The sequence below is a fragment of the Balaenoptera borealis genome (assembly GCF_965194805.1).
Source record: "Balaenoptera borealis genome assembly, chromosome: 3".
Classification (NCBI taxonomy): Eukaryota; Metazoa; Chordata; class Mammalia; order Artiodactyla; family Balaenopteridae; genus Balaenoptera; species Balaenoptera borealis.
In genome coordinates, this window is record NC_138866.1 from 171,763,987 (window position 1) to 171,788,433 (window position 24,447).

At 40.0% G+C, this 24,447-nt stretch overlaps 1 protein-coding gene across 1 annotated transcript in view; it reads right to left on the reverse strand.

The window, feature by feature from the left end:
• Positions 1–2,977, reverse strand: part of DNAJC1 (DnaJ heat shock protein family (Hsp40) member C1) — a 380,649-nt gene extending 377,672 nt beyond the window's left edge. Inside the window, exons 1-2 of the mRNA XM_082385491.1 lie at positions 969–2,977; positions 360–437 (exon numbers count right to left, since the gene is read on the reverse strand). The gene's annotated coding sequence lies outside the window, so the exon portion shown is untranslated. The remainder of the gene's footprint in view (positions 1–359; positions 438–968) is intronic.
• Positions 2,978–24,447: the final 21,470 nt, after the last annotated feature.

Here is a 24,447-nt window from a genome sequence, read left to right on the forward strand (position 1 = left end):
AAAGAAGGAATTAATCTCTCCTTATAAACTGTAAACTCTTCAACATCAGATACCATGTCTGATTTATACCCTCCTCCCCAATACACTGCCTCAATGGGCTTTGAACATTACTAGTACTATATATCTAGATATCTAAATATATGATACTTTTTTCTAGCCCCACTTGCTTATATACAAAGTTGTCCATCTAAAATAAACTGAGTTGTGCCTTAATTTATCTCCTTTGAGCAGGAAATAACAACAATAGGATTAACTTGGTATTAAGTACTGAATCATTCCAATTAAAATGAAGGGTAATAATAACTTTCTAACTTTGCCTATTTTTAGAAATCTTGTCTGGAAAAAAAAGATCTACCTACCCTTCCAGTGAGACTCATTTTATTTGTTCATCTACCAGGAGAAAAGCGTAACAAAGAAGCAGGAGCCTGGATTAAAACCTATTTTTAAAAGACATAAAGTCAACTATTTGAGTCAGAGAAAAACACGTGCAAAACTCAATTTGATAAACATATCATGAGGATAGCAATTCACAGATTTAGGCTCTTAATAAGGCCTAGCTCCATTGGTTTAGTTCTTGCCAAGACCTACTTCCTTTCTCCTTTCTTTCATAAAGAAATAGTCTGAAAGTAAGATATGAACATAGCCTAACTTTAACCAAAGCAATAAATGAAAACCAAGGAAGGTAATTTTTAAAAAGAACCATTCTAAGATTCTTTCAAAGAATACTACCCTGAGACATTTTTAAAAAGATTCTCCTTGTAAAATTTTGAAATCCTTTCAAATAATTCCAAGAGCATTAGAATCACATAAGGGAGGAGCACTTGTATTTTTTTCTGGAGGGTATGGTTCTGCCAGACCACCAGAGGTGAAACTGGCCAGAAGATTTGGGAATAAAGTGAAATGTAGTTGGTAATAAATATACTGGGAAGCAAAATCATTTTATTTTCAAATATTGTACGGAGACTAACCTTTCTACCATGACTAAAAGACGCACTCAGGTCAGAAAATGATGTCACTGCTTTCAGATTTGTATTGACTGAAGCTCTTCACTTGAAATAGCTTCTATCAGTTGGTTCTTTAACAGAACCAAGGCAAATTCTGCCCAACCCCCCCCTTACCCCCCCCCAAAAAAAGCAAAAACAAACCCGACACTCTCTACTACTAAGATTGAGCACAACCAGGAAATATCACCTTCTGCTTTATCTTTAACGTAGCAACATATTTCCCACTGTGTCACTGAAGAGCGCTTAGAGACCTTGAACCTCAAAATCATAATGCGTCTAGAGAAACTATCCGAGAACCACAATTGGGGGGTGTTATGTATTCAAAAGCATCGGTCTCTTTTTAAAGAGTTCACCCTCTTTTTTTAAAGGATCAAAGTCAACTGTGAGTGTAAAAGAAAAAGTCATTTTCAAAAAAGTTTGGCCTTAAAAACATAAGTATCTTAGTGCTTGGGGTTCCCTCTGCTCAAAAGAAAGCAAGAAAAAATGATTAATATTGCTGTCTTCTCTGCACGCTTCTCTTAAAATGGTCTTTGGAAGTCCCTTGGGAAAATGAAATCCACCTATCCAAAGTATGCCATGCTCACGAACACTGCAAAAACGATAATCTAAGCTTAAAATATATAAAAAGGTATTCACTTCTGCGTAAGCCCTGAGCCTCCTCCTGGGCGGTGACGCCCGGCTGGTGGGACGGCGCCGCGCGAGTCCGGGCGCAGACCCGCGGGGGACGAGGGCGCAGGGCGAGCGCACGACTAATTAAAGGAGCTGTTTGGGTTCTAAATAAAACCTGTCTCTACCGAACCCACTGGCTACCTAGCCTCACCGTCCCTACCACCCCCGCTCCCCGAAACGCAGAAAACACCCAAGTGAGACGGGCGGGGGAGCGCGAGCCCAGAAAGGGAACTGAGAAGAGAAGCGCCTGTGACACAAAATGGAGAAGGAGGAACCGAGAGGGGAAAGAAAAGAAGGAAAAGCGGGGGAAGGAGATTGTTAATCAGAAAAGCAAAAGGACGATGGGGTAGAGATTACGGGGAGGAGAGCCGAGGAGGGGGGCGTTGAAGGACTAGAAACACAAAGTAGACGAAGTAAGAGACAGAGGAGGAAAGAAAGACGTCCTAGAGGCCGAGGCTCCATTTTCAGCAGCGCCATTTCGCTTTTCCTTTCGCCGCGTTTTGTTTGGTTTTGTTTGCAGCCGGTGGACGGGCGCCAGCGCAATTCTGCAGCTTCAGCAGCTTTGGTCCGACAGATGGGGAGGGACGCAGGGCCCGGGCGCTGGCGCGGCCCCCTCCCCGTCCTGGACGTTCCGCGCATCTCCCGCCCGCGCTGCTCCCGGCGGCAAGGCGGCCTCCCCCTCGGTCCCCGGCCCGTAGGGGAGGCGGCCCCGGGGCACGCAGAGCCCTCCAGTTCGCCCGCGGGGTTGGTGGTGGGCGCGTGCCGCAAAGGGATGGAGGAACCGAGAAGCGTCGAGGAAAGAAACCGAAAAAGACAAACTGTACCGGAGGGGAGGAGGGGAGGGCGCACGCTGGGCGGGGGAGGGGGGCCCGAAAATAGACCTTTCCCGGGTAACTGGGGGCCCGGCCCGCCTTCGGCCCCGGGGTAAGCGGCCCACAGAGCACCTCCACCTGCGCCCGGCGGCGGGGGTGGCGCGGCCTCGTTCGCGCGCTCGCGCCCGGGCTGCGTCCCCGGCCAACCCGGAGCCCTGCTGCCCGAAGCGGCGCCGGGCCCAGGCCTCCAGGCCTCTCCCGGGTGCAGGCGGAAGAACGGGCAAGGTCGGGCTCGGCCAGGAACCTCAGGCGGGCCCGGAGGGAAAGACGGGCCAGCGCCAGCCTCGGGGCGCCCGTCTGGGAGGCGGCACGGGACGCCGGTCTGCGGAGTGCGAGTCCCAGGGATTTACGGTGCGGGCGGTGTCTCGAAGCTCCTTCGGGGTTAAATTCTGGAGCAATGGGAGGCGGTTCAGGAAACAGAAAATCAGATTTTCTCACCCCCGACCCTCAACTGATGGTTTCCGTCGACTGAGTGTCCATTGTAAGAGTGTCCAACGCGCCCTGGGTACATTTACTTCGTACTCCTCTCCTTTTTTTCTTCACTTGCACTTGACATTGTCTTTCGCTCAAAGTGACGTCCTCGCCGGCGCTAGAGGAGCCCCCGGCTCCCCGGCGCCCGCACCCCACCGCTAGGTCCGCGGCACTCGCCGCCCCCGAGCCTCTAGGGACGAGTCGGGGGGAGACGCCGGGCAGGGAGGCCGTGCGTCGGGGGCTGCGGCCGGTCTCGGCCCAGCTCCCCGCGCGGACCCGTGCAAGGGCGGCCGCGGCCAAGGAGGCACAGAGACCAGACCCGCCGTCGGGTTCCGCGCCGCGCTGCGCGGCGAGCCAGCACCGCCGCCTCCTGCTTCCCGGGCCCTCCTTCTTTCCCAGTGCAGGGATGTGGTGGCTTGAGGCTGGAAGCCAGGGCTTCTAAAGGCCGGTGCAGCGGAGCCCGTAAAGGTGTGGACTTGGGATCACCGCAGTGTCCCGGGGCGTTTCGGTCAGCGCTTCCTTGGCTTTGCACCTAGAAAAGAAACGTCTTCACTCCTGTACGCCCCGGCTCACTGCGTCCTCCTTTCGTGGTCAACTCTAACAACACAGCACTGTGCGTACCACTGGCCCCTGGAGTGCTCGGATAACTCAGACCCCGCAGTAAATCAGACGCGCCACCCAAACTTGGCGCCTTCGAAAATCTTCCCGTGCGGGCGGCGGGGTCCTGGAATCCACTCGCTCCGCCAGCCACGCACGCGCAGGCCCACCTGCCGCTCTGCCTTGGACCTCGTAACTCGGCTCTTTTATCGCCACTACTACATTAATCGGCCTTTAAATTTTGAAGTAACATTTAGGTTATTTCCAACAGTTGATCCTTTATATAAATAGTTCTTCAGATTACAGATTTCCACAAGGAAAACATGTCTTTCCCAAACGGGGGAGGGGGGGAACCACCCAGTTTCTTGTATTCTTCAGTTAGAAAAGTTGCATTAAAATGCAGATTTCGAATTACTTCAGGGTTAAACTCTTTTCCCAAAGAGAAAGCTCGATGGCTAACCTCAAACTTTAATCTTGACATCTTTAGTTATGGTGATCTTCTCCTTGTTTTTTGTGATTTTGAAACACAAGGAGATCGATGCTAAAGTCAAAAATTCAAATTCAGAGGGCTATCTATGATGGTTTTAGAATATTCCACAAAATTAAGAAGTAAAGAATATTAACAAGCTGAAAGGCCTAGTTCACAAATAACACTGCAGCTTCGGTTCTGAAACAGATAAAAAGGACCGCAGGAGATTTTAAAAATTAAAGTATTCACAGTCTGGTATAGACATTTGTCATCTGACAATATATGAAATTTAAATTGAGCATTGTCCATAAGTCTCATGCTTATATTATATTTCTTGGATTTACTCAAGTCTTTTGTGCCTCCCTCTTTTGTGGGAAAGCTTACATATAATGCACCATGTTTCTTTTAATTTAATCATAATTTTTCTCTTTTTAAGTGCAAACTCAAAAGCCATTTAGAAAAGGATATTTTGTGACAGACAAATACAAGGGCAAATAAAACTTAAAATAAGTAACTTTCTCATCTCTCAAGGATCACTTTCTTCAGAAATAAAAGTTGGAAGTTGTTGTTTGGTAGGTACTCTATCGACTCTTAAATCTAGCCACTGAATGCAACTGATTAGGTATTAAGGCCTACTTTTTTTTTTTTTTTTAACATTGCACAGCATTTATTAAACTCTTAAGAGAAACTTGGGCTTCTTTTCCTAAGTCCATGAACTGATTAATTTTCAGTGTAGAATAAAGATCACTGTGTTAAGGTACCCTACTTCCAGCATTTCATGTGTTAAATAGTGCAAAGCAGTATGCAATTCAAAAAGAAAAGCATCTGTTTGATAGATTTACCCTGTAAAAGAAGGCATACAATCACTGTCTTAGAATTAAAAGAAGAGGCAAATTTTAAGTAGAACTCTTATGTTTGATTCAAAATCCATTTAGAAAGATAGTTAATTACCTTCAGAGCAAATTTTTGGCAAGATAGTTCTTAGGAATGCAAAAAACTAAATCAGAAATGTCCAATATATGGTAGTCAACTTATACAATTTTTACAAAACTACATTATTATTTTTAACATTACCTATTGATCTCTTTGTCTTTCAAAATCTTAATATTGGTAATTTATTGAAGACTTTTAAGGCACTTCTCTATGCTTAGAATTGCCTGCTGTGTTACATCATAAGTGCTTCAACCCACTGAAATAAGTGTATTTTAAATGTTCCTTATTTGTTTTATGAATACCTCAAGTTTCAAATATCTGCAATTTTTACATTTTGAGGTACATTTTTTAGTGCTAGAATTGTTATATGTTAGCACATGGAATACATTCAAGTATTTCATTCTAATAGGTTAAAAATGTAAATGCCTAAAATAAGGTATGTACAATCACAGGAAGCAGCAAAGCAAATAACCTCATTTTACTATAATTCTATTGTCATTTTAAGAACATTCAATTAAAAACATAAAGTAAGTTATTTGCTAAGACCTTATTTTTGTAGAATATTAAAAAGTTTGCTAAGACCTTATTTTTGTACTAAAATATTAAAAAGTAATACAGTTTATATTCTCTAGCAATCCCTTCCCAGTCCATTGCTTTATTAACTACTCTTCTGATTATGTCTACTGGATACCAAGCATGATCAAACACTTAGATAATGAAATGAAATTTTAAAATTTCCCTTTTAAAAGTCTGATATTGTTTCTTAATTGTTTTATGAGAAATAGATAGTTAAAAGATTTTAACAATTTTAAACCTAAAATTAAGATAAACACTTGCACTCATTTATCAAATATACAGAATTTATTGAAGTCCAAGGTCATCTGAGCAATGAATGTGTTGAAAATAAATATTGAAATACAGGAAGTTCAAAAGTTATAATTCTTTACATTAACTGGAAATTTAGGAATAGTGTTCTTTTTATTTAACATGTCTTGCTTTAGGAGGGCTGTATATGATACAGAATATCCTAAGAAAAGTGTGTGTAGTGCTGGTGGTGGTTGGAGGGCTGGTGGTGGGAGTTATTGAGGTAATCTTACTGCTTTTTTAAAATCTACATTTGTTTGAAAACATTTTTGTTTTCAGCTAAATATTTGGCAATGGGTTCAATGCCTCAGAAATTTTCTCAAATAATTATAAAGACCTAAAAATAACAGAGTAAAAGAATGTTGATCAGCTAAAATTCTATAGTTTTCATGTCACAAATAAAAATTGCACGTTAGCCATTGATCTTAAGTGGTATTAATAAAAATTCTACAAATAATACAGAAAAGTTGTGAGTTGTGTTACTGAATTAAAAATTATTACTACAATAAATGGAATATTTTATAAAAGTCAGTGATCTTTTCAGTGGTTTTAACACATTTTAATATATTGTTTTAAAGTTTTCACTTTATTTTAGTACAAGTCTTCTGAATAGAATTGTTTTTAAACATATAGAATACCCAGCTGATTTCATACATTGGGAATAATAAGAAACTACTAGAATTCTTGGTTACTAACGATGATAAATGCAATGATAACAGCAGAATTTCATAAATCAATTATATGCTCCATTTGAAGATTACAAAACATAATTAACTTACTTGACACTAACACAAACAATGTTTTGTTTCTTCACAGAACAGGCTATGAGCTGTTTTCAATTATTCCAATGAAATGCTGTCCTCTAAAATTAACAAATGAATGAACATTTGCATACTGTACATTGTACTGTAGACAATTTAGAGTGGGGCTACCCAATTGTTTTTCTAATGATATTTTGCCTCTTACATAATTTATTTTCCACTGAGGAACTAGTGATTACCTAATTATTTTTTTAACTAACTAACTTGGTGAAAAAAACCTCCTAAAGTAAGGTATTATTCTTATGAACGCCGTGAAATAAAATTAATCATTTGAAATGGCATCTAGAGATTGTGATTTTGCATAAAAGAGTTATGTGTACCTTGTGCCATGCTCTCCCTTACAAGAACGAAGGAAAAATAGAAACAAATATATAAATCATTAAAATAAACAGTTTCTGGTTATGTAAAACAAAGGAGATTTTTATGCGAAGAAGGGGCTTGTGCAGAATTCCTGCCTGCCTTAGTCACAGGTGGAGTAGGCAACTTGCTACTTGGTACAATTTCAAGGGCAATTGCAAGGAGTGTATCCTCCCTAAATACTTCCGTTACCCTTTATTGATGCCTTCAAATTTTTAGCTTAAATGTTAGAACGTAGGTAAAATTCAAGTACTACTGAGAAAACTCACATTCTCAGCTGTTATCAGTAATTTATGACAATAAATACCTTTGAATAGGTGTCAGAGCTAATGTTGGTGGAAGGAAGAGAAAGTTTCATGACATTGAGTAATTAATATGAATGCAGAGAACTTGAGGAGGTGGAAGGGGCAGAGAGAGGGCTAAGGATGGGAAATTGTTGAGGAACAGAGACAAACTTTTTTGTGCACAATTTTGCCTGGTCAAAACTAACTGACGTGATAAAGACCCATTTAAAATGAGCAATTAACGATCTAGAATCCATTTTATACCATTCCTTATATCTCAGCAATTAAGTTATCAGTGTAAGGTATAATGGGGAAAAAATGAATTAATTAGAGACTTCAGGTGCAAACGACTTGAATGTAAAATGCTCAGATCATTAAAGTCACGTGTATAAAATGGAAAGTGAAATATTGGTTGGGTTATGTATTTGACAACCAGATAATTTATCTGTCCACATAAATTAACTAGACGATTGCTAAATTTCAGCTTTACTGTGAGCTGTATTCATATATATCATGACAAAATACAGTCTCAAATCATTTTTGTAAGTTTTAGATTTTTTCTTTGTATTGGTTATATTAATGACGATTTCCATAGTGTGTAGAAATTAGAACATATGACAATTCAAAATCAATTGTTAAGAAAGCCAAACAATCATGTAATGGTTTGGTTATTTCATACATAAACCAGACTCAGATTTTTTTTTTTTTCTAACAAACTGGTTCCAATCATTCAAGATTCTATCCTAAAAGCAATATTTTGCAGTTTTCAGACAATTTCCAAACAAATGAAGATTAACGAATCATCAGTAATTAAGTTTCTCTTCCTAATTTAAAATAAAACATGAATTGTTGGTCAAAATGCTAATGACATAAAAGTGAAATTCATGTATATCCCTTGTTCTTAAATATTGAACAAATGTCAACTAATCACTGAATTAGCCAACACAAAAAACTATTGAAATTCAATAACTTATCCGTGATCCTAAAGATGTGTTTCAACAAACTAACTCTTCTTTAAGTTTAAACAACTGGAAACCATTTCTCAATGGTGCAGCCTTTCTTAATATTAATTCAAGAGACTTGGAGACATGTTGCTGGTATTGGAAGCTGATATGTGCTGATTCGTGAGGGAATTGTTTAGCTTGTACCCTGGTGATGAAGGGAGACACACTTTCAGACACATGCAGGCATTGCAGACCCCAGACTTTTTTCCTAGCCGGTTATCTGCTTCCTGAGACCAATTTGAATAGCCGGTGAGTGTCTCCTCCCCAACCTGACTTGATTTTGGTTTCCTATTTTGTGATTGCAAGCTGAATATTTTTCACTCCCATATTCCTAACTTGGACTTGACAAGTAAACTGTGTTTTGAGCCCACTTTCTTAGTGTTTGTTTTTGAAAAGATCTTGATCTGTTTCTCCGATCCCAGCCTACCCATCCCAGCGAATGGGTAACACGAACACAGTGGCTGCGCAAGCAGTCAGTGCTCTTTGTCCTGGTAGCTTGACCACCCCACCACCTGCCCTTCACGAAGAAGAGGGACCTGTCATCTGTGGACTGGGCTTCCCTCTCAGCTATGCCTGATGTCCAATGGTCCAGGAATGAGTAACTGTGTGCTCCCAGAGTTGTTCTAGGGTTTCTTTCCATTTCTTCTATCACCTAGATCAGTGAGTAGTATTTTTTGTTTGTTGGTTGCCAAAGATGACCTTCCACCAGGTTTATCTGAAAACCTGGCCAATTAGCCCATCTTCAGTTAAAAGGAATAAAGGAACTATCCCCAGTACCCACATTGGCTCAGTGCTGGGCCAGCCCCAGCAGTGACTGGATACTTGTCTTCTTAGAACTAGACCTCCAGGTATGGAAGATGGAGAATATGAAGGCCTTGAGCAAGGCCTTGTGTTCCTGGCCTCATCTTGGCCTTCATGCTGAAAGCCTGTGGACAACACCATGGCTCTGTCTGTCCTGGTATTGGATCCCCTCATCCTGGGCCGTTGCCTTTGTTCTGCCCTGTGACAATTTTAGCCAAATCCCAGCACATCTGTGAAGCATCTACACCAGCAACATAACCATAGGGAGCCAAAGCCAGATAGTGTTCTTGTAGAAAATGAAATAAATGTTGGTGCTTTAATTTATCACGTTTTCTGCAACACAGCTCTTTCCGTTTTTACTGACACCCAATTACCACTCTCTAGGATTCTGATGTAAACAAATGGATGGTAGGGTCTAACCCTACTACTGAGTCTTTTACTTCCTTGAAGAGTTGCTTTGGTCGTCTTATTCCCAGATGTACTTAGTTATAATTAACTCAAGTATAGGGATTGCAAACCTACCTGTAGTTTTGTTTTTTTTAAATCTACTTTTCTAACATGTTATTTCATTATTCCTCATAGTAAGTTTATGATGACAGTATTATTAAACTTATTTTACAGAAATGCAAGCATATTTTCTTAGCTCATATAACAACTCACATTTAACCAAATATAAGTGTATGAAGTGCTTTACACATAAAGGCTCTGAGAAGTGGGTACAATTATTATGACATTTTACTGAGGAAAGAAGCCTTAGAATACTTAGTAAAGTGATGGAGATTCTTACCACTGTTACCAACAGCCTTCCATGCTGTCAAATCCAGTGGATCCTTTTTTTGTCATCTTTTTCAACCACATAACACCAGTCAACCCTCTTAGATAGACATGATGATTGCTGGCTCTTTTCCCCACCTTACTGGTCTCCTTGGCTGGCTCTTCCTTCTTTACCTTAACTCTCAGCGATGACTCTCCCTTACTGTCTCTGCTCTCTTTCCCTAAATGATCCCAAACATTCTTATAACTCTATCGTAATCTGTACAATTACAGCATTTATACCTCTATCAGAGACCTCTTCTCTGAACACTAATTTATCTACCTAACAACCTACCTGATATCACCATTTGGATGCTCCATGGGTATCTAAAATCACATAATATATCTAAAGCTAAAACCTTGACCTTTTGCCTACAAATCTGCTCCTCCCCATTCTCAGTGAATGGCATCACCTTTTACCTAACTGCTCAAGTCAGAGACCTGGAAGTCATTCTTTTCTTAAAATTCCTATATCCACTTCATCATCAAGTTCTATCAATTTCACTCCAAAATGTGTCCTGTCTTTCTCTTCTTATCTTGAAGGCCACCATATCAGCTCAAGCCACCATACACTCTGTGTTACTGTAATAACTTCCTATGGGGTCTCCCCTCTGCATTGTCCCTGAAATATGTTCTCCATCCAGACATTGTAATCCTTTATATATACTTTTTTTAGTAAAATTTTGACAGAAAAATGCACAAATCATAAGTGTTCAACTCCAATTTTCACAGCCTGAACAGACCTGGATAACCAACACCTGAGTCAAGAAATAGAATGTTATCAGTATCCCCAAAACTCCCCTCATAATTCTTCCCAGTCATTACCTCTCAAAGGTAACCACTATCCTGACTTCTATTGCCATAAATTAGTTTTGCTCATTTCTGAACATTATATAACCGGTATCAACATGTTTGAAACATAAAACATATTATGACACTACAGCCTAAACTCCTCAAAGTCTTCCTTTATACTTGGACTAAAATACAAACCTATTAATGTGGCCTGCAAGTCCCAACACAATCTGTCCTCTACGTATTTCCCCAAGATCAAGTCCTGCCATTTCCGATTTGCTCAATATGCTACAGCTCATTTGGTCTTGTATTAATTCCTTAAATATGTCAAGCTCTTGCCTTGACTCAGGGCCTTTGCATATGCTGCTTCCCCTGCTAGTTTGCTGTCTCCAGCAGGGTTGGTTTCTTCTCACCCCTAAGTTCTCACTTAAGCATCACTTCGCGAGAGAAACTTCCCATGGCCACTGTAGGACGAGGTTCCTGAAGGCTGGCATGTGTCAGGAATGATTCAGAGTCTCTTGCTTGGCAGACAAAAGAGGCATAAGAAAATTTTATCTTTGTTTGCTTTACTGGCTGTGCACACGTACAATATATGGGGGTATTTGAATTGGTTAACTTTGGTTTAAAAGCAAGCTGGAGGAATCAGAAAAAGAGTGTCAAACAGAGATGGCAGAATCTGAAAGACCTGCATTGCTGTCTTCCAAGAAGCTAAATAAGGCAGCTCCCTTATCACCTGTTTTAGATTAATTGTTGGGGAGAGGAAAGACTACAGCCTTTTCCTTTAAAATGCAAATAAGGAGTCAATCAGTCTGTGACTAACTGGGTACCTGGCAGGCAGAGAAGGGTGCGGGGAGAGAAGCAAGGATTCCTGCGTATTGGGCCATTTCCCCCAGGACCCAGGTGGCAGATACCTGGTGGAAACAGTGTCCTGTATAAGTGGAAATACTCATCAATCTGTATTAAGTATGTACATCTCAATCTGGATTTCTTGCCATTCCACCTTATTCTCTCGAATACCTTATTCTCTCGAGCTTCCTCCTGTGGTCAGCAAATACTTTCACACTATAAAAGGCTGCCTTTGGGCTGATGAAACCAACATTTGGGGGGAAGGGAAGAGGAGAGAAGAAGGCAGATGGGGAGTGGGCCCGAGGACACGGTCCAGTGAAAAACAACACTTATCCTTGGGGAAACTGATACAAAGTGGTCCTCCACGGGGGCCACAATCCCACGCTGTCCTGAGGGCTGTGAGGCAGGTCCCCGTCTGCTCCCTCCCACCATACACAACCCCCGGCCCAGGCCTGTGGAGTAAGCCTGCACAGATATATTCCCTGGACATCTCTGTTTCACAGAAATGTTCCAGTTTGAATGAAATGCCTCCTGTAGGGTTTGGGTTCACCTTGGCTAAAATATTGTCCAGGGTCATTCGTATAAAAGCATTCTATGCTCCCAAATGCTTGCTGTCTGGGATCATGGGCCTGGAGAGAACACAAAGGTGTAATTATTTGTTTACAACAATAATTCTATCATTATAATTAATTTTTGTTAATAATTATTAAGTACACTATAAGAGATATTAGACGTTTGTTACTGTTTCGGGTTTAGTTGGGCTATTTCAAAAGACAGAGCCTGACTCAAGCTACCTCAGCTCACTGAGGTATGGGGCCTGTGGGTGGAGGGTATGCAGCAAGCAGCCCTGCTCTGGGGTCACCTGGAGGGCTTTGCTCACTTCCTGGGTGTCTCTGGTGTCAGTACTGAGCATTGTCTTGCCAGGGCTGCAGCCAGCTTTCCTCCTGCTGCTTCCAAAGGGTGGGCAGGGGAAGGAGGAGGGCTGGAGGGATGTTCCACCTCCAGGGACCGAGGCCTGGCTTTTTTGTCTCAAACCGGCAACGTGGGTCTTAATTTCCCTCTCAGGCCCTCCGGTCTGCTCTCAGGGCATCGCTCTACCTCATAACTTTTAAGTTTCACCTTCCCAGGCAGATTGCTTTATTCACTTAAAGTTTTTCATTTCAAATTCCTGACGGGAGAGAATCTAAATGGTCCGTTCACCCTTTCAAGCCTAGTCGTGCCGTGTCACGCCTATGAATTTACTGTCCTTTCAGCTGGGGCTGAAACGGGAGTTGAAGGGGTCATGCGATCCGTGTACCTCAAATCTGCCCTCTTAGCAGGAGTGGGGGGTGATCCATCTTCCTTAGAAGCAACTGGTTGCAGCAGGCGATGTGTTTGGCATTCCTAGGATACTCTCATCAGCAAAAGAAAAGCCTTCGTGATGCAAGTAACTGGCAGAAAACATACAAAGTCATCTTTCTTTTTTTCACCTGATGTTGAAATATATGTAAATACTGATGTAGATGTTTTTAAAGAATGCATTCTTTTAAAAAAGCTCTGGTTTGGAATGTTTATTTGACCCAGCTGTGGAACATTATCCTACTGATTCAAAAAATTAATATATTCTTTAGAAGTATTGGTATTGATATTATGCTAGTCTATTCCTGCAAGCAATAAAAACCAGAACATAATGGTTGATGTCAGGGTTTAGTTTTGTGTACCTGGACCTCAATGGAAAAGAAAGCTTTGATGATGAGAAGGCTTTGGAGAAAATGTGTATGTTCCAGCTACAGTATTCATAATAGATGTTAGGAATTTCCAACCCTTTTCAGCATTATTTAACATGAGTTTAACCCAATTTTCCCTTAGGCTCAATGGAATACAGGTGTCAAGTGAGCAACACAAAGATGTCTTTATCTTCCTTAGCTATTTCTGTAGTGGTGGGAGAATTTTCCCAAGTCCTGAATGAAAGCAAGATTTTACATTTCCATCCGTCATATCTAGACAAAAATCTAGAAATCATCCTTGATTTCTTCCATCCCTTACCCCCTGTTTCCAGCCATCCATCATCAAGTCCTGGTGGTTCTACTTCCAAAAGTAGAGTCTGAGTCTGACTGCTTCTCTCCACTTTCACACCTACCACTCTTGTCTCTGCCTGAAATACTGTAATAAGTTCTGTATTAGGAATGCATTCAGCAGTAAACAACAGAAAACTCAACTATGGTAACTTTGACAAAGAGAGCTTTACTTGTCTCTCGTAAACGTAGTCCAATGGTAGGCAGTCCAGGTCTGGTGCAACAGCTCAACAATGCCATTGAGGACCCAGCTCTACCTTTCTTTTCTATCATCCTTAGTGTATTGGCTTTCATTCTCATGCTTGTTACCTCATGTTCTCCATATAGCTGCTACATTGCCAGCCATTGCATCTGTGTTCCAGACAGGAAGAAGGGTATGGGTGGAGAATGATTTCCTTCAGAAGTTTTGTCATTTTATTCAGAAAGGGAAGCCCCTTGGAGCTAGACATTGTCATACTAAGTGAAGTAAGTCAGACAGAGAAAGACAAATATCATATAATATCACTCATATGTGGAATCTAATTTAAAAAAGTGATACAAATGAACTTGTTTACAAAACAGAAACAGACTTACAGGTATCAAAAACAAACTTATGGTTACCAAAGCAGAAACGCAGAGGGGAGGGATAAATCAGGAGCTGGGATTAACATACACACACTACTATATATAAGAGAGATAATCAACAAGGACCTACTGTATAGCACAGGGAACGTTACTCAATATTCTGTGATAACCTATATGAGAAAAGAATCTGAAAAAGAATGAAAACATGTATATGTATAATTGAATCACTTTGCTGTATACCTGAAACTAACACAACATTGTAAATCAACTGTAATCCAATAAAATTTTAAAAAGAAACAGAAAAAAAAGAAAGGGAAGCCGTTGCATCTTTCATCAGCCAGAAGAGGATCCCATACCTATTCTCAGACTAATCCGTATCCAAAGGATTAAAATTGCTGAGGTAGATATTGTGGACTTATTTACACAGCATCTCTTTTAACCTCCTTCTACTGTGTCTTCCTGTACAGCTGAGACTGGAAAGCTAAAAACCACATTTCCCAGATTCCATTGCAGCTAGGGAAACGGAGTGAAGTGAAGAGAGGCAGATACAAGCTGGCCATTTCGCTGGTGTCCATTAGCAGAGGTAGCTTGGACCTGGAGTGATTAAATAGGAACTTCCTTGATTGCCCCTTCTTTATAAAACTATTTAAATCATTATTAACTCCACTTGGGTTTGTCCCTTTTTGGTTTTTGTCTCCAGCTGTTTCAATACAAAATATTACCAAGTTAGGTAACCCACAATAAAGCACTTTATAGCCTGTTTGGTTTCCTCACAGTTGAAGAGCTGTACTTAGAGTATAATAAATTTCTTTGGTCTCACAACCACAAATTGCTAGGCTTCTCCAAAGGCACTGGCTGCTGGTGGTGGTGGTGATTTTGATGGTGATGTGATTTTTCTAAATCATCTGGATCCTGGGAATTGTGACCAGTGGTGTTGACTTTTCCCTCTTGACTATTAAAAAGCTTTAAGGCAAATGGGTGTCCTTCTCCCTGAAAGTACTGTCTTCACTGTATATATTTTGTGTGCTAAATATATACACTCCTGACCCTATCTTTTCTACTCTTTTTTCTTGATTCCCTTACTTATTTTCGTTATTTCATTCTGTTGCATCTTTTTTCCTCATGGCAGAATCTTCTTGAAAATTGGGTTATAAGAGTATGTCTGCTAAAGAAGAAAAACTATGAAGATATTTGCTCTCCCAAATTAGAAACACTATCTACAGGAACTTCCCTGGTGGTCCAGTGGTTAGGACTCAGTGCTTTCACTGCCGTGGCCCCGGGTTCAATCCCTGGTTGGGGAACTAAGATCCCACAAACCACGTGATGCAGCAAAAAAGCAAAAAACAAAAAGCTATCAACATACTAGATATCAAAAGTAAACATTGGGGTTAAGCATTTCATAGCTATAAGGTGACTTTAGTGGAATATTTCAAATTGGTCCCAAATATGAGTCTCTGCTTTGTTCCTTGGAAAAAATACTCTATATGCTGTCCTTAGAAAAAATGCTGACTTTCCTCTATATGCCATAAGCTTGTGAATAGGATGAATGTGAAAGATGCTCAGTATCGGCCTTAAACATCTTACTACAGTGATATGGACTGCACACATCATAGAACTGAGCTGGAAGTGTTTGCCCCCAACACTTTAGAGAAGCTAAATGTGTATAAAAATGTTTTAAACACTGATAGGCAGTATAGCAAGGTGAGAAACCCATACACAAATGCCAGTGGTGTTGTCTGAGATTATTTAAAATAGGACCATTGGTGGCAAAGGATGGATGGTGAGGAGAGTTTGCCCTGAAGCCCTGCTCTGACCGCAGATCCCTGACCCAGACCAGAAGCTTCACAGGGTGCCATTTCCAAAGCTGGGAGATAACATTCCTTCAAAGCATCTGGGTGATTTTGTTGCTGCCAAGTCAGTTAAAAACATGAGTGGCCATCCAATAAATACATTCTAAAGTGTACAAATGTGTTTTTCATGAAACGCAATCAGAAGCAAAGATTCAGCCTCATGGCTTTATAATCAGAGCAAATTTTTGACCCCCCCAATAATATTAACCTGCTTCGTCATCAACTTTGTTGACGGAGCACAATTCCTCTCACTGGTTTCTTTCCCATCCCGCACCCCACATCCTGCCCCCAAATCCAATCCACCCTCAAAAGCATTCTCAGCATTGAGCATATTCAAAAGAATGAGCTGAAAGCAAGTTAAAAGGAGCTCTATAAAGCTTTGAGCAAAGGAGCATTATCGAATAAGTGTGTAACCCGTGGGAACACTTCCTTCTTAAAATCATTCCTTGGCTCACCAAGGCATTCCCAGTAAAGTCCAAAATCCTTGTAATGGCATCCAAGATTCTTCATGATGGGAAGACTGCTTTCCTCCCCAGCGTCACCTCTGTCACTCCCCTCCTTGTGGCCTGACACGATCCAGCCATACTGAATACCTATTGCCTCCTAAATATGCCACATGCTCTCCTACCTCCAGGCTCCTGCCCAGCCTGGAGCCTTAACCCACCCTCCTTGTCCGTTTTCCCTGCCTAATGACTCTGGCTAACCTTTCAGGACCTGTCTCAATATTCACCTCAACCACTGGAGCCTTCCCCCACACCCATTTTTTATGGCAAGTGCCTACCTCATTGTACTCCTTAAACTGACACAAAGTTGCTTGGAACTCTTTTGTCTCCAACTGCAGATTCCTTGAAGGCACAGACTGTGCTTTATCATTGCACCCCTAGCACCTGGAATAGTGCCTGGGACATAGGAGGTGCTAACACATGTTTGCGGAATGAATGAAAGTTATTATTCTGAAGGAAACAATTCATCTGAGTGGATAGTTTCACCTGTTTGAAAAAAGAAAATCACTCATCTTACGGACATAATTCGTGTTGTAGCGACATTGATGTTTCCTAATAAGTACTCAAAAAAAGTGTTGTCATCAATCTGATAATTCTATTACTTGCATTTTTTATCCCATGTTAAACTTATGAAAACTTCATCACAGCATAAACAAGGCATTTATAAATCGAAATATTTTAAGGATTAAAAAAGATATTTTAATCAAGGTCATACTAAGGATGGAAATACTCTCTGAATAGAGCTGGCAGTTTGAAACAGATATTAGCAATAGTCCTCTGAAGAAGAGGAAACTAGTCATGTTCTTATTTTATAAAGAGTAAGTGGCTGTTTTTCAAGCTGTGAAGAAAAAGTATTCGGAATAAAAGCTACTACTGTCTTTTCTCTGACCTGATGATGATGATGATAATCATAGTAATTTACCATGTTAAATGTGTACTGGGTGCCAGGTCCTTTAAACGAATTCCTTCATTCAGTTCTCACAACAGTACTATCATTACCTCCATTTAAAAATGGAGAAGTGAGTTTTAGGTACGTTGAATGGCTGGTCCAGATTTACACACCTAATAACCAGTAGAGTCGAGACTGAAGCCCAGGCAGTCTGACACCGGCGCTGAGGCTCTTTCCTGACTTTGGAAAATGAAATCTCACCTTACGGAATAGAAGATGCTATCTCTGAGTCTGGCTGGACTCCTACTCCATATATTATATAATGTTACTAGTAATGGAGTAGAATGTGGCTTAAAACTGGTTCTTCTGGGCTCTGGCCAATGGAAGTGTCAGAACTTACATTCTGTGCTACCTTTCTATTGCTTCATAACAAATTACCCCAACCGGGGCAGGTTCAAACATCAAACATTTATTCTCTCATAGTTTCTGAGAGTCAGGAGTTCTGGTTCTGGCTCAGGGTCTTTCATGAGGCTGCAGCCATTTCAAGGTTCGACTGGGGCTGAAGGACCCAAGATGTTGGGCTGAGGGTCCCAGTTCCTCCCTGGCTGTTGACTAAAGGCCTCCCACAGTTCCTCACCACACAGACCTGGCGACAGGGCAGCTCACAGCACAGAAGCTGGCTTTCCTCAGAGCAAAGAGTCTAAGAGAGAGTCAGAAACAGGTGAGCCAAGAGGAAAGCAGCAGTCTCTCATAACCTAACCTGGGAAGAGGCACACCATCACTTCTGTTGGATTCTCTGCATTAGGAATGAGTCCCAGAGTTCTGCCAAACTCAGGGGGTTACACGAAGACATGACAACCACAGATGGGGGTCACTGGGAGCCATCCTGAGGCTGTTTTCCATACCTGCTTTAATATGCAACAAAGGTACGGGCATCTTGATTTCATGCCTAAGCGCCAGGTTTCCAGGTGCGAGTGTGGGCTTTTTCTTTTTATTCAATTGAAAAGAAATTAGATCATTAGACTCAAATGACAAATCTCAGCTTACCAAAAAACACTTTCACTAGAAGACAAGGTTGGAAAGACGAAGTAAAATTCTAAATGTCTTTAATTCACAATTACATCCAATTGCTAATAAATTTCTTTGCATATATCACATTCTTTCCTAACCTAGTTCAAACGTAGGTCCAAGCTATAATGGGTCCCGAATAAAAGACCACATAAATAAGCAAAGAGCATTTAAAAATACTGTAGAGTATTGATTCCTGAAAACAATTGTATGTCTCCATTACCTCCCCTTTATGGCTGACTAATTTCTGAAATTGCTGTGACAGGTATCATACCGGAGACTCCTTGGGGAAAGCTGAGGAACACATGTTTAAGATCAATTTGAGAAAAGGTATGTTACTGCTTTATACAGTGCAATTAATTATTTTTAGAATCTTTTAAATCAGTTGTTTTAAAAGATAAGAGAAATATACACTTTAGATCTAATGGTTAAAATGAAATAGTGATATTTCCAAATTTTAAATCCATTTGGAATGTTACATATTTTCATGCTTGGAAACTTAACCTTTACATTGTTTTAAATTAACACCTTACAGTGTCATTATCAGAGTAAGTAATCATTTGTTCTGCAATATTGTTAATGACTATGACCAAAAACCTTAAATTCTGATCTGAAATGGCATGAATCTTAATCATAAATGGTGTTGTATAGTCATATGAAGGACTATGAGATATTTGCCCTTGACTTATTATAAGATGAAAATTATACATGCTTCTGAATTTTTCCCAGTTAATCAAACATGTAAGTTTGACCCATGAATGCAAAAATCAAAGAATAATTCTTTTCTTCTTCTTCGGGTTGCTGAAAATTTATGTCATATGTTAGTATAATTTTTTTCCCAACAGTGAAATTCTTAACTGCACTGTACATGTTATATACACTTTGCAACTCCAGGGCAGCAACTAGAATGCAGTAGCTGTGCGGATTGCCTTTTAGACTTGATCTGTGACCTGCAGAGGTCAACCCTGAACTAAGATTTTTCCAGGCTGATAGTACAAATTTGCCACTTTTATAATAATGTTCTTTCATAATGATAATATGAATTTTTAAAAATAAATTTTAGTTATTTATTTTTATTTTCGTCTGCGTTGGGTCTTCATTGCTACACGCAGGCTTTCTCTAGTTGTGGCGAGCGGGGGCTACTCTTCGTTGTGGTGTGTGGGCTTCTCATTGCAGTGTCTTCTCTTGTTGTGGAGCACAGGCTCTAGGTGCGCGGGCTTCAGTAGTTGTGGCTCGTGGGCTCAGTAGTTGTGGCACGTGGGCTCAGTAGTTGTGGCTTGCAGGCTCTAGAGCGCAGGCTCAGTAGCTCCACGGCATGTGGATCTTCCTGGACCAGGGCTCAAACCCGTGTTCCCTGCACTGCACTGGCAGGCGGATTCTTAACCACTGAGCCACCAGGGAAGTCCCTTGACTGTTTTTAATAGCCAGTAGAGTGAAGCCTAATTAATGTATATCGTGCGAATTCTGAGTTTGTTGTTACTCTTATTTGATTATCAACATATTTCTACCTTCGTATGCTTTATTAAAAGGGTTTATAACTGTCTCTGAAGTGTAAATTAGATCCCACAAGAGAGTGTTTTCATACTTAAGATAATAAACTTTGTAGGACCTTAGAAGTATTTTATTCAGGAGTACTTAATAATCAGTATTATTGCATCATTATAGCAGTCTCTAAAGGATTGCTATCGTCAATAGTTATTAGCATAGAGCTAAAAGAAACTTATCTTAGTGAAGATGGTTTTTTTTTACATTTGAATTTTGTCTCCCCACTAATTCAGTCTTTCTCACGATGAATTCCACTTATTTGGTTTTATTTTTTGAAAACTTGAGGGTACTTTATTATTCAATGTAATATACCAACAATAGAATCTGGAATTTGAAAAAGTCTCCATGTCAGACAAAAGTGGATTGCTAGGCTTTTCTAAATAGCATAAAATTAAAAGTTTCTCAAATTGTAAAAGTTTCTTTAATTCCAAATAATTTTGTATATTAACTGAATTTTCAAGAGAATTATCAATATATGCTTTTATTTTCATTGCAGAGAGAGCATTCTCCAGAAATCACTTTAAAATGGAGTGATAAAAGTAGATATACATTCTGTTCATTTCAAAGTGATATAAAAATAAAATTAGATGTATAGCTGGACATATGTAAATAAATTTTTTTTAAATAAGAAAGAATTAGTTTCTATTCAATTCAAAGTTATAGAATATAATTCTATATTCAATCAATTCATCAAGCAATAAGTACTTATTGAATATCTACTATGTACCCTGCCCTGGGCTAGTTGCTATTTGGTGATTATATAACTATAACCAACCATAATTAAATATATGTATTCCTGCATTCAAAGAGCTTATAATTCAGTTGAGGATATAAGATCTAAACAGCAGACAAAATTTTAAATGAAATTAAAAGAAACACTGTACATTATAAATGCAACAGAGGTTGAGAAAAGAAAGCAGTTAATTGGTGCTGGTGTATTCAAGTAAAATTAAAAGGAGAGGGCAAACTTTAAGCAGCCAGTTAGGAGACGAACAGGATTTCAGCAAGAGACTTAAGAGTAGCAGGTGGTCTCAGCTGGAGGAAGAGAATAAACAAAATAACAGAAGTGGAAGTTCACAGGGTTTGTTTCACCGGCATTAAAGAGTTTAACCTGGGAGGAGTGAAGGCTCATTTTGGGAGCGGTGAAAATTACATTTCGTTAAACTATTGATACATTGGTTATCCAAATGAAGGAATCTACTGAAAAACAAGTCAGGAATTCAGATTTGACACACAAAAAGTAGGAGCCCACTACCGGTTCCTGAACAAAAGACTAGGGATAAGAGTATATTTTTAGGAAGCTTTTCATCAATGACTTAAATCAAAATATAATTAATTAAATCAGTATGAGCCTCTTCCTTTGCAAAGATGATGTTAAAAGATGACAGAAAGGAAGCAAGAACCTCTTAAATTCCATTTGCTGAGGTTCAGTTACACTGTCTTTACTCCGCCAGAAAGAAAAAAATTAGAAAGAAAACACTAGGAGAGTGAGTCCAAAACAGGTGGGAAGAGAGTAGGAAGCAGCTACTTTCACAATTTAATACAAAAAAGATACAGTAATTGAGTGCCTCCTACTTTCAAAATACTTGATATGAAGCAGCCAAATGTCAGTAAGATCCAATTCATGTGACCAAAAAGTTTACAAGATAGTAAAGTGTTAAGGAATGTACATAGACAGTTTAATAAATGTCATAACAGTCAGAGGTGCAGATAAATCCCGTGAACGTTCACAGAAGGGTGAATTCACCTGTCAGGTACATGAGTCAGAGTGGCTTTCATGAAAAGAGGCCACATGTGTTGTAAATCTCAAAATGAGTATGTTGTCAGAAGGAATGGCAAGAGAGGCTCAGAAAGACAATATTTTTCCTGGGTGGTCTTGTGTCTGCTAAAAATCAGGAGTTACTGTAGAAAAGTAGGGAGAATGGATTTTGGAGCCAATACATGGTTTGTGTAGAGACTGTAGCAGGAAGATGACATCTGGCTAATACCCAGAATATATGTGTGTCCTGCTGCCCAAACTGGTTTGGAGTACGTGATTCCTTAGCAGGAGTGTTCTGGCTAACGTATTAAAGAAGTTGCTCAAGTGGGACCGTATGATGGATGGGTTATGAGGTTACCAAGATGGGGAGAGACGAGAAGAACAATTTATCTTCTGAAGAAGAGCAGAACATATTGTGTGAGCACACCCCAACATTTTCCATTCTTGGCTTTGCCCTTTTGGGTACCCATCCTCTTTTCATATTCAGACCTGAATGCTATAATCCTCATCTCCTCATTCCCTTTGCTATTTTTGTATCTTCTTTCCTAGAAATTAAAACTCAAACTTCAGGCTTGGCCATACGTTTGCTCCAAACCTTCTATTATCCAGCTGCAGTGTTGACATACTTAATCTCCTTTATGTGACAAGTAACAAACTCAACTAGCTGGAAAACTTCAACGCAAAGAGAACAGACAACCCTTAAACCATACAAACCACAGACATTTCCCTTGATTCACATTATTCCTTCAGTAAAGACCTTCCCTGTCCCCAAATATCAGTTGGTTTCTCACTAAAACCGACCACAGAGCAATCTCACTTTATGTATATTTACTTAACAAAACATTAACATCTAATTCATTGGGCTGAGAGTTTAATTTGCATACTCTCAAGCAACAATTTATTATTAAAAAACACTCGACCTTCTAGAGTGGGCTACAAAGACTTCCCTAAAAGTCATTTCGTTTTGCAACTGATTTTCTAAATATTTAATAGCACTCAAACAGGGTACTAAATGGGCTATTTGTTCGTAAAAAGAAACAATGCCACTTTATACACTGCTGTCAAAGTTTTGATAAACAAGTATAATATGGTCTTGAGAAACACATGAATCTCATTTATAGCAAAATAAGATTTTCTTGTGCCTCTTCCAAACAATGGCAGTGATTTTCCACTGAATTTCCTCCTGATGCTTTTCTCAGTCTCCTCCATCGCTTCCTCCTTATCTCCTTGAGCTCTAAATGTTGATGTACCCCACGCCTAGTATCTAGTAAGTGTTCAACAGATAAAAGTTGAATGAATAAATAAGTAAACACTGAGCATTTATGGCTAACTAGGGCAAAAGCATAATTAACAAGGATGCTTTCACCAAGGATAGACTCAAGAGAAGCCACCATGCCTTTCCCCTCTTTGTGGTCCCAGCATCTTTACAGAGTGTCTGTTATATTAAAGGTATTCCATAAATACTACCTGAATATTTATTAGAGAGCACAGCCTGAAGCTGGATTGCCTGTGTTCAAATCCCAGCTCTTCAACTTACCAGCTCTGTAACCAAGGGAAAAGCATTTAACTTCTCTGTGCTTAGTATCTTCATAAAATAAGAATAATAAGTATAATAGTACAGGCATATCTCAGAGATATTGCAAGTTTAGTCCCAGACCATTGCAATAAAGCAAATATAAAGTGAGTCACATGAGGGACTTCCCTGGTGGCACAGTAGTTAAGAATCCACCTGCCAATGCAGGGGACATCGGTTCAATCCCTGGTCCGGGAAGATCTCACATGCCCCAGAGCAACTAAGCCCATGCACCACAACTACTGAGCCTGCGCTCTAGAGCCCATGAGCCACAACTACTGAACCCGTGTGCCACAAGTACTGAAACCCATGCACCTAGAGCCCATGCTCTGCAACAAGAGAAGCCACCGCAGTGAGAAGCCCGTGCACCTCAACGAAGAGTAGCCCCCCCTCACCGCAGCTAGAGAAAGACTGCGTGCAGCAACGAAGACCCAATGCAGCCAAAAATAAATTAATTAATTTAAAAAAAAGAAAACCACAACCTTTCTTAAAAAAAAAAATAAAGTGAGTCACATGAATTTTTTGGTTTCCCAGTGCCTATAAAAGTTATGTTTACACTATACTGTAGTCTATTGTGTGCAATAGCATTATGTCTAAAAAAATGTACATGCCTTAATTTAAAACTATAAGCCTTAATTTAAGGCTAAAAAAGGCTAACCATCATCTGAGCCTTAAGCAAGTCATAGCAGTAACATCAAAGATCACTGATGACAGATCACCATAACAAATGTAATAATAATGAAAAAGTTTGAAATATTGTGAGAATTACCAAAATGTGACACAGAGACATGAAGTGAGCAAATGTTGTTGGAAAAATGGTGCCAATAGACTTTCTTGAGGCGGGGTTGTCACAAATCTTCACATTGTGAAAAACACAATATTCACTAAGTGCAATAAAGTGAAGCACAGTAAAGTGAGATATGCCTGTAATTATATATGGGATTAAATGAGTAAATATTTTTAAAGCATAGTAACCATTAGATGAAGATGGTGATGGTGGTCCTATGAAACTCACAATGAAATAAGAATATTCCGAATAAGCTAA